Source organism: Heteronotia binoei, chromosome 18, assembly GCF_032191835.1.
Source record: "Heteronotia binoei isolate CCM8104 ecotype False Entrance Well chromosome 18, APGP_CSIRO_Hbin_v1, whole genome shotgun sequence".
Taxonomy (NCBI): Eukaryota; Metazoa; Chordata; class Lepidosauria; order Squamata; family Gekkonidae; genus Heteronotia; species Heteronotia binoei.
In genome coordinates, this window is record NC_083240.1 from 6,840,871 (window position 1) to 6,854,573 (window position 13,703).

The window sequence follows — 13,703 nt, forward strand, 5'->3', positions numbered from 1 at the left end:
CTTAAATTTTTGAATGTTACCAGCGTACAGTCATCTTGAGTTTGCATTTTAGTTGATGAGACCTGAGGGTGGGTCACTTTCCTGGTAGTTTATGGCCTATCCCATTCAGCCTCAGATCTCTGTGCAGAATAGGGGTTGCCTGAATGGGTCTGTTGTTGTTGTTGTTCAGTCGCACAGTCAAATCCGACTCTGCGACCGCATGGACAAAGTCACGCCAGGCCCTCCTGTCTTCTACCATCCTTCGAAGTCTGTTCAAATTTGCATTAGTTATATCAGTAATGCTGTCTAGCCATCTCATCTTTTGCCGTCCCTTTTTCTTTTGCCTTCTGTCTTTCCTAGCATCAGGATCTTCTCCAGTGAGTGCTCCCTTCTCATTTGGTGGCCAAAGTATTTGAGCTTCAGCTTCAGCATCTGACCTTCCAGGGAACAGTCAGGGTTGATTTCCCTTAGGACTGACTGATTTGATCTTCTTGCAGTCCGAGGGACTCTCAAGAGTCTTCTCCAGCACCACAGCTCAAAAGCATCTATTCTTCTGCGCTCGGCCTTCCTTATGGTCTAACTCTTAGAGCCATACATTACTACTGGGAATACCATCGCTTTAACTATATGGACTTTTGTTGGCAGGGTGATGCCTCTACTTTTTTATTATACTGCCCAGGTTTGCCACAGCTGTCCTTCCAAGGAGCAAATGTCTTTTAATTTCATGGCTACAGTCACCATCTGCAGTGATCTTGGATCCCAGAAATGTGAAATCTGTCACTGCGTCCATGTCGTCCCCTTCTATTTGCCAAGGTGTGATGGGGCCGGATTCGGTTAATACCTTGTGTGAGAAGGGGATAATGATTAGAATAATTGTCACTGGGAAGCAAGCATCCTCTTTTTGAGGATGGTTGCTGTTCAATCCCAGGCAGTTCTGGATGAGACAAAACTGTGTTTGGACCCACTGCATTCTGATTTCTGGCCTGGTTTCAGCTTTCAACAGGGAGGAAGAGTGTGACCTTGTTCCCCAAGACCTTTCAGAGGCCTGTAGCACCATGCATCATGGTAACCTCCTGGTCTGGCTGACCACGAATGGGTACTCTGCTTGGCTGAGTCATACAAAGAAGGTGATGCCGGGGAACAGTTGCTTGGCTCCCTCGCGTTTATGCTGTGGATGCCCACAGGGAATCTTCATGCTGTGTTAAGCGTCTATATATCAAACTGCTGAGAGAAACGAGCTAAAGGTCTGGAGCAAAAAAACATCGTTTCAGCTCTGTCTCCTTGTCAGGGTACGGTGAGTCAGTGGGTGTCATGACTGCGTGTCTGGAGGTGTTAACGGTGAGGATCAGCAAACTGAAGCTCGACCCAAGCAAGAAGACCAAAGTGCTCTTGGCAGTAATGTACCTGATCAAGAATTAAGGAGTCAGCTTGTTGTGGAAGGGGTTGCAAGCCCTCCCCTCCCAAAGAAGCACATTTGTAGCCTGGAGGGAGGGTGTTACTAAATCCACGCCTACAGATGGAGGTCAGATTTCCTCTGCATGCAGTGCCTTCATCAGCTTTGGCTGATATATTGCCTGGGGCCTTGTGTTGAGAGTGTATGGCTTTCCAGGTTAAATTACATCCTGGTTAAATTACAGTAATACACTCTGTGTGGGGCTGCAGTTGACTCTTTGGAAATGTGGCAGCCTGATTGCTAACTCTAGTAGGTTACATACAACCCATTTTCCCATAATTAAGAATTATATTAAGAGCCACTGATCTGTTTCAGGATGCGGTTCAAAAGTGCTGGTTCTTACTTTGTCCTAAATGGTCTGGCACCTGCGTATCTGAATGGTTGCCAGATCTGAAATGAGCCTGCCTAACCATTAAACTTCTTCAGCTGAGGCCATGCTCTGTATGCACCCCATCCTTCAGCTAGATGCAGTGCCTTTTCTTTGGTGGCCCCCTCAGTTACAGAGCGCTCTCCCACAAGGATCCGCCTGGTGTTGGACTTAGATTGTGTGTGCAAAGTGAAAATGTTATCTGGTGTTCTATTGAGTTTTTTTGTTTTGTTTCTCTAAGTGGTGTCTATTGAGGACCACTCCCCCGCCTTCTTTTGTTAGCTAGATTTATCTTCTATGACTGGTAGTTGGAATTTTATCTGGAGTTCTGTGGAATTCTTCTAATGCTTGTATCCGTGTTTCATTGTTTTTGCTTCTTTGATTACTCTTTTTTTTAATCATCAGCGTGAGTTGCCTCAAGCATTTGTGTTGGAGATTGCAACATGTAAATGTCTTACATAGATATTCCAGTGACCTACATTCCACGCTTGATGTAATGTCTGCAGGTCTGCCTTTTTTTGGCCTTGCTTAGTTCTCACATTTCAGTGATTGTTATTCAGAGACTTGGGGAGGGGAAGAGATCAAAGTAGATGGGGTCATGGACGTGAAGGTGGAATGAGAGGAGCAGTGGAAGGGAGCGAGTGTAATGTGAAAGTCATGCAGTTTTTTGTAGAGGCCTGTCTGGGAATCCTTCCTTGAGCCCTACCCTTCCACCCTCAGTAGAAGCCACAGATCGCACTTCTTCAGATCGCACCAGTGATATCTGGAACCGTCTTACAAACAAAAAGGGAGGGACGGTGGCTCAGTGGTAGAGCATCTGCTTGGTAAGCAGAAAGTCCAAGGTTCAATCCCTGGCATCTCCAAAAAAGGGTCCAGGCAAAGAGGTGTGAAAAACCTCAACTTGAGACCCTGGAGAGCCGCTGCCAGTCTGAGTAGACAATACTGACTTTGATGGACCCAGGGTCTGATTCAGTATAAGGCAGCTTCATATGTTCATACGTGGAAAAAAGGAAAGGAAAGGTCCCCTGTGCAAGCACCAGTCATTTCCGACTCTGGGGTGACGTTGCTTTCACAATGTTTTCACAGCGGACGTTTTACAGGGTGGTTTGCCATTGCCTTCCCCAGTCATCTACACTTTCCCCCCAGCAAGCTGGGTACTCATTTTACTGTCCTCGGAACGATGGAAGGCTGAGTCAGCCTCAAACCGGCTACCTGAAAACCCAGCTACTGCCGGGGATCGAACTCAGGTCATGAGCAGAGCTTAGGACTGCAGTACTGCAGCTTGACCACTCTGCGCCACGGGGAAAGATCATGTTTAATCTGTCTTGTATCAGCGGGTGAGAGGAACTTGGTGGGGGTCTGCCATAATGGGTTTCATGTGGGAAGGCAGCAGAAAGGGTGGGTGGGTGGGTTTGGCCAGCGCAGAGCTGTAATTCCCTCTTGGGTGGCTGCGCTTGTGGCTGGGCGTTAAATAAGGGTCCTCTTTCGGCTTGGGGACCCTGGGGGGGAGTTTTTCCTGGTTCCCTGCTTGAGGCTGGGCTTCTGTCACTGAAGCTGTTGGTTTTATTGATACCTTTTCTTAGTTTGGTAGGGCTTCTTGTGGCAGGCCGCAACACAGGTTGGGTGGCTTTGATCTGTGGCAGGTCGAAGTGGTAAAAAGCCCTTCCTTGACCTTCTTTAGCTGAATCTGTGATGTCTTCTCAGGGATCTCCTTTCTTACCCAGCGTTGGCCCAGTTTATAGGAAAGAATTGGGGTGAATAAGGCACAAGACTTACTGCTGGAGAGCCAGTGTCTGTTGTGTGTGTGTGTGGGGGGGGGGAAGGTAAATGAGATTGTGACTGCTCTGAGACTCTGAGATTCAGATAGATCCAAGTGGGCAGCCGTGTTGGTCTGAAGCAGTAGAGCAAAGCAGGAATCGTGGCACCTTTAAGACCAACCATTTTTTATTCAGAACGTAAACTTTCGTGAGATTCAGAGTATAGGGTGGGATATAAATCCAATATCCTCCTCCTCCATGGGAAGCAGAACAATTTGCTCCACTTCTGAATATGATTTCTGGGTGCTTCCACTCTCTTTGCTCTTGTAAAACTGGCCAAGTTCTTTGTGTTTTGAGATATTTTGGTCATGCTGAAGGAATGAATTGTCAAATCACAACCTTCTGAAATACTACATTAGGTGAAACGTGCACATGCATACAAGCTGGCACACCAGAAATGGATCACCATGCCTATCGCTTTTGGGTTTGGAAATGGGGTATTTGGCTTACCAGTACAATGGAAATAGGGGTGTTGTTTTTATTTGTGAAAATAGCTGCTTTAGGTACACACGCTTCCCTCCAGCTTGTAAAGCAGGACTTTTGTTTGAAGAAAGAAGCAGAGGCTGATGATTTTATCTGAACTGTCATTTCTCATAGCCCATCTGTCAAACAGCCCCTCGACCTGGATTGCAGAGTGATGGCATAATATCCCCCAAGTCAGAGCGGATCAGTGTGAAGGTGGATTTTGCCAGAGGAGAATGGTGATTTTTGTAGGATAATAGAGACTTTCTCTCTTGCTCAAAAACTCCCATAAAAATAACCCTCTGCAGACATAAGTGGATCTGATTTTTAAAGTAGCAGTAAAGTAACTCCTAGCCTCTAGAAAGCAAGATCTGTCTTATTTTTTTTTCCCAGGCCAAATTGGGGAAGATTGCAGAGGTAATGAAAAGAAGGAATTTGCTTTCTGTCAGAAACACAGGTCTGCTCTTCCTCTTGCCCAGGATAAGTCCATCCATTTCCTGGGCAGAAAAGCTGCCCAGTGGAAGCCGAGTGTAATGTGTGGAGGGGCCCACATCTTAAAAGCTACTTAGAGGAGTGATTAGGAGGGAATCTAAAGAAGCAAATACGCATGCACAGCTTTTAATTGTGCACACTTGGGAAACTCATAAGGTCCACTGTCTGTAAATACATAAGGCAGGCTCCTCTTTATGGCCAGAGCCCTTTGGTGACATGAGAAATTTATAACCTTGGAAATACTAATATGGAAAAGGAGGGGGCATCTCCAGTGATAGGGCGGGCCGATCAGTCTCAAGAAAAGGGAGGGAGCTTTAGTAGAAGAAAGGGTTGATTGTTTCCAGAAAAGGAAGGGAGTGGAACGCCCTCCCTCTGAAATCTGCCTGCTTTATCTTCACTTAACATGACACAAAAGCTTGTTAAAGCAATTTTTCCACTTTTCTTGCTAAGTTGCTATTGCGGCAGCCCTATAGGTGGGGTGGGAGTATGAGGATTGCAGAGGGGTAGCCCTGTTAAGTTTGTCATGGCAAAGAAAAACACAACTTCAGTGGCCCCGTAAAGACATTTATTTCAATATGGGCTTTTGTACTGTTGTTGTTTCTTTGGCATAAACAGATAATTACTATTGAAGGGAGATAAAAAAAGTAAACATTGAATGTTAACAGCACAGGCCTAAGAACACTGTTCTGGGAGTGAGCCTCACTGAATAGATCTGGGTAGGATACAGTTGTCCTGCTTAGGATAAAACTCTAAGGCTGGGATAAGCTCTTGAATTAATTGAGAAAGATTAGCGGTATAATCGTCAGAACAGATATAAACGATATGTACCTGAGTTTGGGCACAATCCAAGATAAACATTTTAAAATCAAATTGGTTTTAGCGACTGGGCTTAGTGTGTGCTTCACAGGGCAATTCTGTACAGCAGGGGTGGCTTGGGAGCCATGTGGCTCTTTCAAAACACATCCTATTCTGATCAGGCTCTTCATGCATCAGCACGTACCCCAACCCGGAAAAGGAAGATCCAGGGACAGCTTTGGAAATAATCCCAAACTGGAAGACTACTCATTTGTTTGAAAAGGAAACCCCTAGCAGCTCAGCGTACCACACACCCCAGTACTTCCCAGTCCGTGGGTACCCCCCAGTACTTCCCTTAGTGCTCGCTGAGGTTTTCAGAAAGTGGATGGGGTCATTGTAAGGCAGGGCTTGTTATTGGCTCCCCTCGCTCAAATGAAAGGGTTTTCCACTGGAGGAAAAGGAGGAATGGTGAACAATCCAGGCTTTCCTCAAGCAGTGTGTGGTTCCATTCCCCCTTCAGGCTTTGCTTTCCCTAAGAGGACAGACGTTTGGCTCCTCCTCCCAAGGCAGTCGTTTTGGGTTTGGCTCTGCCTCCCATGCACACCATTTTGGAGTGGTGCTCACTCACCATGTCCTTTCAAACTTTCAAAGGTACCTGTAGCCTCAAAAAATTCAGAACCCCTGCTCTAGCCTGACATTTGGGTAAAGCTGCAGCACTGCAGTCCAGACTCTCTGCTCATGACTTGAGTTCAATCCCAGCGGAAGCTGGGTTCAGGTAGCCGGCTCCAGGTTCACTCAGCCTATCTCGGCACAGGTAGTTGAGAGGATAAAATGAAGTGAAGGAAAGCCATGTATGCTACCTGTATACCTCCTTATAGGAGGAGCAGGATATAAACATAATATCATGGGAAACTTGATTATACTTGGTGAATCTTTTCTGGAGGCCATAGCTCTTGACCTCGCCATGTGTGGGGCAGGCTGACCAGGTCAACATTTTATGGGCTTTTTACTGATGGATGCAAGGTTAAAGAGGTGCTTCTGTCCCTCCCTCCCCCATAGGAGAGCTATGTTTATTTTGCCTCAGGGTGGTCTAGGAATCTATTTTTGTGCTCTTGATAGAGAAAAGAAAAGGCATGCCTTCTGGAGAGAGGAAAATGTCTTGCCTTTCCTAGGTGCATCGTGGTGGTTCAAAAAGAGACGCAAAGCCCGTTCAATTGAGCTTTTTGGCTTCACAGAGATTTGCCAGAGCCTGCTTACATACTGGAGATGCATGCAGGCGAACGCTGGCTGTGTGTTCTGCAGTCATCTGCTGCTCGCTTTGCTTTGAAACCGTGGGGTGTTCTGAGAGAATGCCAGGAGCCATTTGTCAAGATGGCCGGTGGGAAGCACTCTGACACCGGGAGCGGCGCTTCTGTCTCCGCTTGCCTTTCAGTACCGGGAAGAAAAAATTAAGTGCTAATGACATCAGCGCTGAACCCTCTGCTACATTGCTTGACCTGACTTCTATGATCCAACTCCATTACAAAATGCTTTGAAAGCATTAGAGGGTTTTTTTAAAAAAAAAACAATAAAAAAAAAGCCTACTGCACATCGTTGGGCAGAAAATTGTGAAAACCTGCTTGTTGCGTTTTGGTTCTCCTGTGCAGTTTAGTGGATGCAAAGCACCTAATTTGTATTAATGATAATCTTACTGTTTACTCAGTTTTTATCATTTCTCCACAGAGCTCCGGCTGGGGTGTGTGTGTGTATTCTTTCTGTTTTTTGTCCTCAAAACAGCCAGGTGAACTAAGCTAATGGACGGACAACAGGAAATACTTCTTCACACAAGGAGTGACTAAAACGTGGAATTTGCTGCCAGAGGATGTAGTGATGGCTACAAACATAGCTTAAAAAGAGGATTAGACAGGTTCACGGAGGAGAGGTCCATCAATGGCTTGCTGGTTGAGGGGAACCTCCACATTCAGAGGCACTAATCTTCTGAATTGCGGAGCCAAGAGGCAACATCAGGGGAAGGCCTTTGGCCTCCTCTGTGCCCTGTTTGTTGGCCCTCTGGAGGAACTGGTTGGCCGTTCTGAGATGGGATGCTGAATTAAACTGATAACTGGTCTGATCCAGCAGGGCTCTCCTGAAGTTCTTAAGACAGGCAGATGCCCGAGGTCACCCCATAAACTTCATGATGGAGTGAAGGTTTGAACCCTGGCTTGCAGTTCCAACCCTCTGACTACTATGCCATACAGATTTTGACATCTCTTTGGATGGACGTTTTTCATACCTTTGACAAGGACTGTTTCCCCTGCCTGAAAGCTTTGCTCTAATAATAAAGAGGTATAGAAACTCTAGTGAGAATGCTGAGTTTTTCCTGTGGACTCTAGGGTATGTATGCAAAGTGTAGGACTGTTCTCATGCATTAGCAACCTTTCTTAAAACCTGAGTGCCTGGCCTCTAGAACGGGTCCAGGAATGACTTGGTTGAATGTGTTGGTTGGGAGCGCAAACCCTTTCAAGCAAAATGCTTCTCACCATGCTATATCAGATGCCAATCTGGGAAGGGACCCTGGAAAGCCACCTGTTATCCTACCGCCCCCCCCCTCCAAGATCTGTACTAGCTTCTTTCTAAATGCAGCTGGGTAAAAAGGACAATATACTTAGCACTTGGATGTCACTTTCTGTCTTCAAAGTGCTGATGTGTGAAGATGCATTTCACGCCCAACAATTCTCCTTCCTCTCCAAGTGACAGTCTTATTTATGGCTGGTTTAATGAGAACATGACTGAAGCAGGCAGATCAAAAGGGGGCAGAACAGACCCCCCCCCCCCCAATCGCTGCAAACCTACAGCTTGTGCTCTTCTGTGAGATGGAAGAAAAGGCTCCAGGTTTGGTGGGGCGTTATGGAGTTAGCATCTTTCCTAGCACTAGCATTTCTGTAATGAAAGCAAGTAGAAGATTATTGATCGCCATGTAATTTTCAAGTGTTGGACTCATTTCTTTTTCTACACTGTTGCCTGTTCAGTTGGTGATGGTTTGTATGTCGCCTTGAGTAAGTTTAGTTGCCTAAACGGGCAATCCCCTCATGGCTGGCATGATGTCACCTAATGGCCTGGGTGTGACCAGGAAGCTCTGTGACACTATACCAGGCTGTGGGCGCAGCTTGGCAGGGTCCCCTCTTAGAGACATTTCCTGTGTGGGTGGCATCTTGGTGAGAGGTGGTGCCCCACAGTTCTTACCCTTGACTGGCGTGGGTTCTGAAGGATTGCTTGCTCATTGTTACCATTCAAGCAATGAGGGGTGTGTGTGTATGTGTGTAGGGGGGGTGAGCTGGCATGTCCAAGCCACACACACAAAGTTGGGAGTGCCTTCATATTCTAGGGGTCCCTCAGTGAGGCAGAACAACAATCTTGCAAATCAGTCAGTCTGCTTGAGTCTCTGAGAATTTGCAGGATCCTGCAAGTGAAGATCTGGGCAGGCATAGCAGAGGCTCCCCCTTCTCCCAATTTCCCTCTGCTTAACTCAGCAAGTATTGGCGCTGTTGTGCCTTCATAATTTTATTTTCATTCTTCCTCTCTTCCATCGGTGTCAGCCAAGCAAAATTATCTGTCGGGTTTGTGGGTGTGCACACTGGACACATTTTCCCCTTATTTTTTGGCATATGAGCATGACCCGAATTGACATGGCTCTCTTCATTCTGTATTCGTAGCCTGCGCTTCATTAACAGCTCCCACAAGCGGTTCCAGATTTCTTTCTTCTTGTTTTATTATTGCGGGAGAGGAAGACCATATTGTACCATGCTGCAATGCTGCTCAAGAAAATAAAGTATTGTCAACCAGACCTGTGCCAGTAACTTGTATTCTGTGGCTTGGAGTGATTGATGCCATCTAAAGCAGCTGAAACATTAAACTGAGCAAAACCAGCCCACGTTGCATGTCTGATCAGTGTAAATGTGGCGTACCGGTGCTGATGAACAGTTCACTTCTTGCTGTGAAGTGATGAAGTTGCCACAAACCAAGTGGCTCAGTTTTGGCCTCCATGTCTGAAAGGCGGGGTTGATAATACCTGTAATGATTATAGATCTCTCTCCTCTTCTCCCCCCAGTGCCAGGTAGTATGACAGTATTTGCAGAGGGCAGGGAAAAGGGTGAGCCAACAGCATATAATTAGGCCAGGGGTGTCAAACTCATTTGTTATGAGGGCCAGATCTGACATAAATGAGACCTTGAGGGGCCAGGCCATGCTGGGTTGGGCTGAGCCATGTTGGGTCGGACCATATGTGTACCTATTTAAGATTAGGTAGCAGAGATATAAATTCTATAAAAAACACAAACACAAATATATATATTTTAAAAACTTAAAAAATGCTTAAAACATTAGCATTCATTGGTCGTAAGGATGCTTTCTTTGTATTTCTCCCATGGGATCCAGGGAACTGGGCAACGGAAGCTCTTTCCTTCCTTCCCCAGAAGACTGGGGGTGAGGAGCCTCACCCAGTGGAGGAAATAGAGGTTTTGCTCTGAAGCTCCTGAGCAATTGAGCAAGTCTTGCAAAGCAAGCTGTGATGCAGAAGGAAGCAAGAGAGGGGGAGAAGGAAGCAGATGACAGTCAGTTGCTCGGGGGCCTGATTTGGCCCGCGAGCTGCATGTTTGACACCCCTGAATTTAGATCCTTCATGCTGAATTTTTGAAAAAGACTTTTTGTAATTTCTTGAAGAGGCTCTCAACCATGTGGAGCTCATTTGGGTGGGAGTGCCATTTCCTTGCTCTTTGAGGAGACAAACATGATCTCTATATAGTAGGAGAACTGGAGTTTGCTTATGCATTGCATTTAAAAGATGAAGCGGAAAGGCGGAGTAGATAAGGGGGTTAATTCTTTTTCTCAGCCTGGTGTAGGGCTGGGGCCACTTACTGAACCAAATGGAGCTAAGGGGTTTTTCCTTCAGAGCTTCCAAAGCAGTAGGAGCCAGTAATAATAGGGCCTGAAAACACATTTCAGGGTTGGATAATTTTCAGCTCTGTTAAAAAATATTTATGTGGCTACACAGGCTTGACAGTTGCCACTTGCCTTGTTATCTGTGGTACAAATTGCCTGCAGGTGACTGGACAGGTGAGGCCTATAAACAGGGCTTTATTTTTGTTTTCATGTTAAGCCACAAATAATGAACTGTGATATGTGTGAGTGAGGAGGTGCATGCTTTTTTGGGGGGCGGGGGGAGTTGGAGGGCAGCGAATTTGATAGCATTGGAGGATGTTCTAGCACCATTCTGCTGTTTGTAACTTGGGTGCACTAACTGTTCATCTAAATGAAATGTAATTATGTCACAGTTAACTGTCAGTGGTTGTGTGGCTCTAACTGAGGTGCTTCAACAAACCGTAGCTACTTTTTAACTACAAACTGGGATTCTCGGGGAGGATAGTTCAAAATCCTGGTTTTCGTAGGGAAGAAACAAGCCACATATTTTCTTCCAAGGTCCCCCAATTTGGATGTTGTGAAGAATTGCAGTTTGTTTTCAATCAAAACTATAGGAAGTCTTTTGGGGTCATGAGCCTGATGAGAATAAAGCAAGAGAGTCACAATGCAATCTAGGAATTTTATACGGAAATGAGAGGAACCAGAACCTTTTCTGTGTACTTCTTAATCTCATCCTTCTTCAAGGATCTCAGAGCACTGTATGTCATTCTCCTCCTCCATGTATCCTTACAACAGCCCTGTGAGGTAGAATAGGTTGAGCGGCAGAGGCTGGCTTAGAGTCACCCAGCAGGCTCGAGGGGTGAGCAAGGATCTGAACACTGGCTGTGTCGGGAAACAGTGATGTAACCCAAGATTAGCTGGCATTTACATCAGGATCTTGCAGATTGCAGAGCGCACAATTTAGCCTGGGCCCAAAGACAAAATCTGTGTCTCTCCTTGGGGAGCTGAGCCCATGGATATAATCTGTTTAAGAATCAAAGGTGGGATATTGCAGACCCATCTTTTTTACAAGTCCGCTCTTGGAGCTCGGGGTGCTTTGATCAGAGCAGACTTGCTAGCAAACATGATTATCAGTTGCATTCCTCGACAGAATCTCTGTTTCCCCTGCAACCTATTTTTATTCTTCCTGCCCCCTCCCCAGGGGGGTTAGTGCTGGTGCTTCAGGAAGCCCCCCCCCCCACTCCCAGTGACCTTCAGTGCTCTTTAAGAATGTAGACGGTATCTAGTTTAAATGTACTAATTTCCACTTTTTAAAAAAAATAAATAAATAAGGCTGGCACATATATTGGGGCAAACAAATTTTTATCTTGAGAAAACTAGGAGTAACCTCTCTGTCTCTGAGGGAGCCCTGGTTCGTTCCAGCCGTGACAGCCCATACTTCCTTTTTAATCTGGCCTTTGCTAAACACAGTGCCTTTTCATCCTGCAATATGAGACTAACAGCTCTCCAAAGAATGGGCCTGTTGTGTTTATTAAGACGAGCAACACATGACCCATGCAAATCTTGTTAAAAGATTTATCTGTCTGGCTTGCTTGAGCAAAGGGGATGGCAGCGGTTTGGGAGGGGGGGGGGGAGGAGCACTCATCTCCACATTTTCGTTAGCCTGCCTGCTCAGTCGGCCTCGAGAGTATGAGCTCATAGTATTTCTTCTGGACTTGATTTCACATTATCTTTAAAACCTGACTCTGTAAGCACCGTAAACCTCTTAGCGGGGTATTAACGTGAGAAGCACTGCTTAGGCCTTTTCCCTCTGATCTTGCAGGTGTGCTAGTCAAGTAACCGTGGAATAGGGGTTTTTTTTCCCCCTTGTTGGCAACCGCAGTTTTGTGCTGTTAATTTGCAAACACCTCAGTGGAACCCTATTCAGAGCTGCTTGGCTCTCTGGAGACAAAGGCGGCTTTGAGTGCCCAAATACAAGTGACGGAGGCCTCTTGTGGCGGGGGGGGGGGTGTTTCCTCTAAAAGAGCAGGTTTGCAGCTGGGGGGAAGGCAGGCGGGTGTGAGGTCCCTGTGTGTGCAGATAGAGGCTCAGATTCCTTTTGTGGTGCTGAGGACCTTGAGCCAGCTTCGGCTGCCGTGTGCCAGCTGCTGCAGGGCGGTTATCTATGCTCTGATCACATCCAGTGCTGGGCTTTACAGGAGGCTTCCTTTGCAAGCCGTTTTTAAAATGTGCTTGGTCCAGAATGAATCCCCAAGCCCTGTTGCCTGGAAAAACCTTTCTGAGAGCTTTTTTTTTTTTTTGGCCGATGTAGAAATGAATTCCATTTCTGGGTCACAGCTCAGAATGCCGGTTCTTGCCTGGAATCCTAAATGCTGCGGGACCCACGTATCCAAGGGACTGCCTGCTCATCCAATAAGAGCTTTGGCAGAGACTTTGCTCAAAATGTGCTCCCCTCAGTCTGGTATAAGGCAGGAGTCCTTTTTAAGCATGTGGGGACATTTGTAATTTGGACATGGCACGGTGGGTATAGCAGTGAAATGGCTGCCTCAGGAGGCTGATCCAGCCACAAAACAATTGCCACAGCTTAACTTCAGTAAGAGAGTGCAGCTTCTTGCGTGGTGGTTGCTCAAATTAAGGGGTCTTAGCGCAAGATAAAACCCCTCCTGCTGAGTGGCAATTCTTTACAATGTCCAACAATTATATTCTTATACAACATTATATCCCGCAAATTAAATGTTAATTCAGTCTCAAGCCAGTGTATACAGTTGCAACGTGACTTTTGTGTTTCACCCCCCCCCCCCCCCCGATAAATGAAGTCCACAATTCAGCTAACGGCGTGTCCAGAATTCTTTCCAATAGAGGGATAATGCCAGGAAATCTTTACAGGCCTTCATAAAACACCCCTTCTAGATATTCCAAGACGTTTCAATTCTGTTCTTCTTCAGTTATCAGGCTGTCACATGGAACCTGATTTCAGTAGCTTCACATTACAGACACGAAGCAGTGGGTCCTCTGCACAGCCAATCCAATCTCTGATTGTCAGTCAGATGCCTTTCCGGACAAAAGCCCTATTTGGCCCCACCCACTTCCTAAAACCACATGGTGAGCGCTGGAAAAGGCATCGGCAGGCACCATGGCACCCGGAGGCACCATACCTCATTGGGGACCCCTGCTATAAAGGGTAATTAGACATTTTTCCTTCTGTGTTGGGTTGCTGCCCATCAAGCCCCTTCCTTGCTTCACTTTGCCTGGTGTTTTCTGTTCAGGCACCGAGTAAGTACACCTCCGTCTTCTCAGGCACTGGGCAGCAGTCAGTGGTATGGGGGAGAGAGTGACTTGCATATGTTTTTCTTCTCGTTTTGTCCTTGTTCTGTTTTCTTGGCTTTATTATTTGCTGTGCTGTCCATAGCCACTGTTCTTAATCTGCATTTGGTTCTTGATG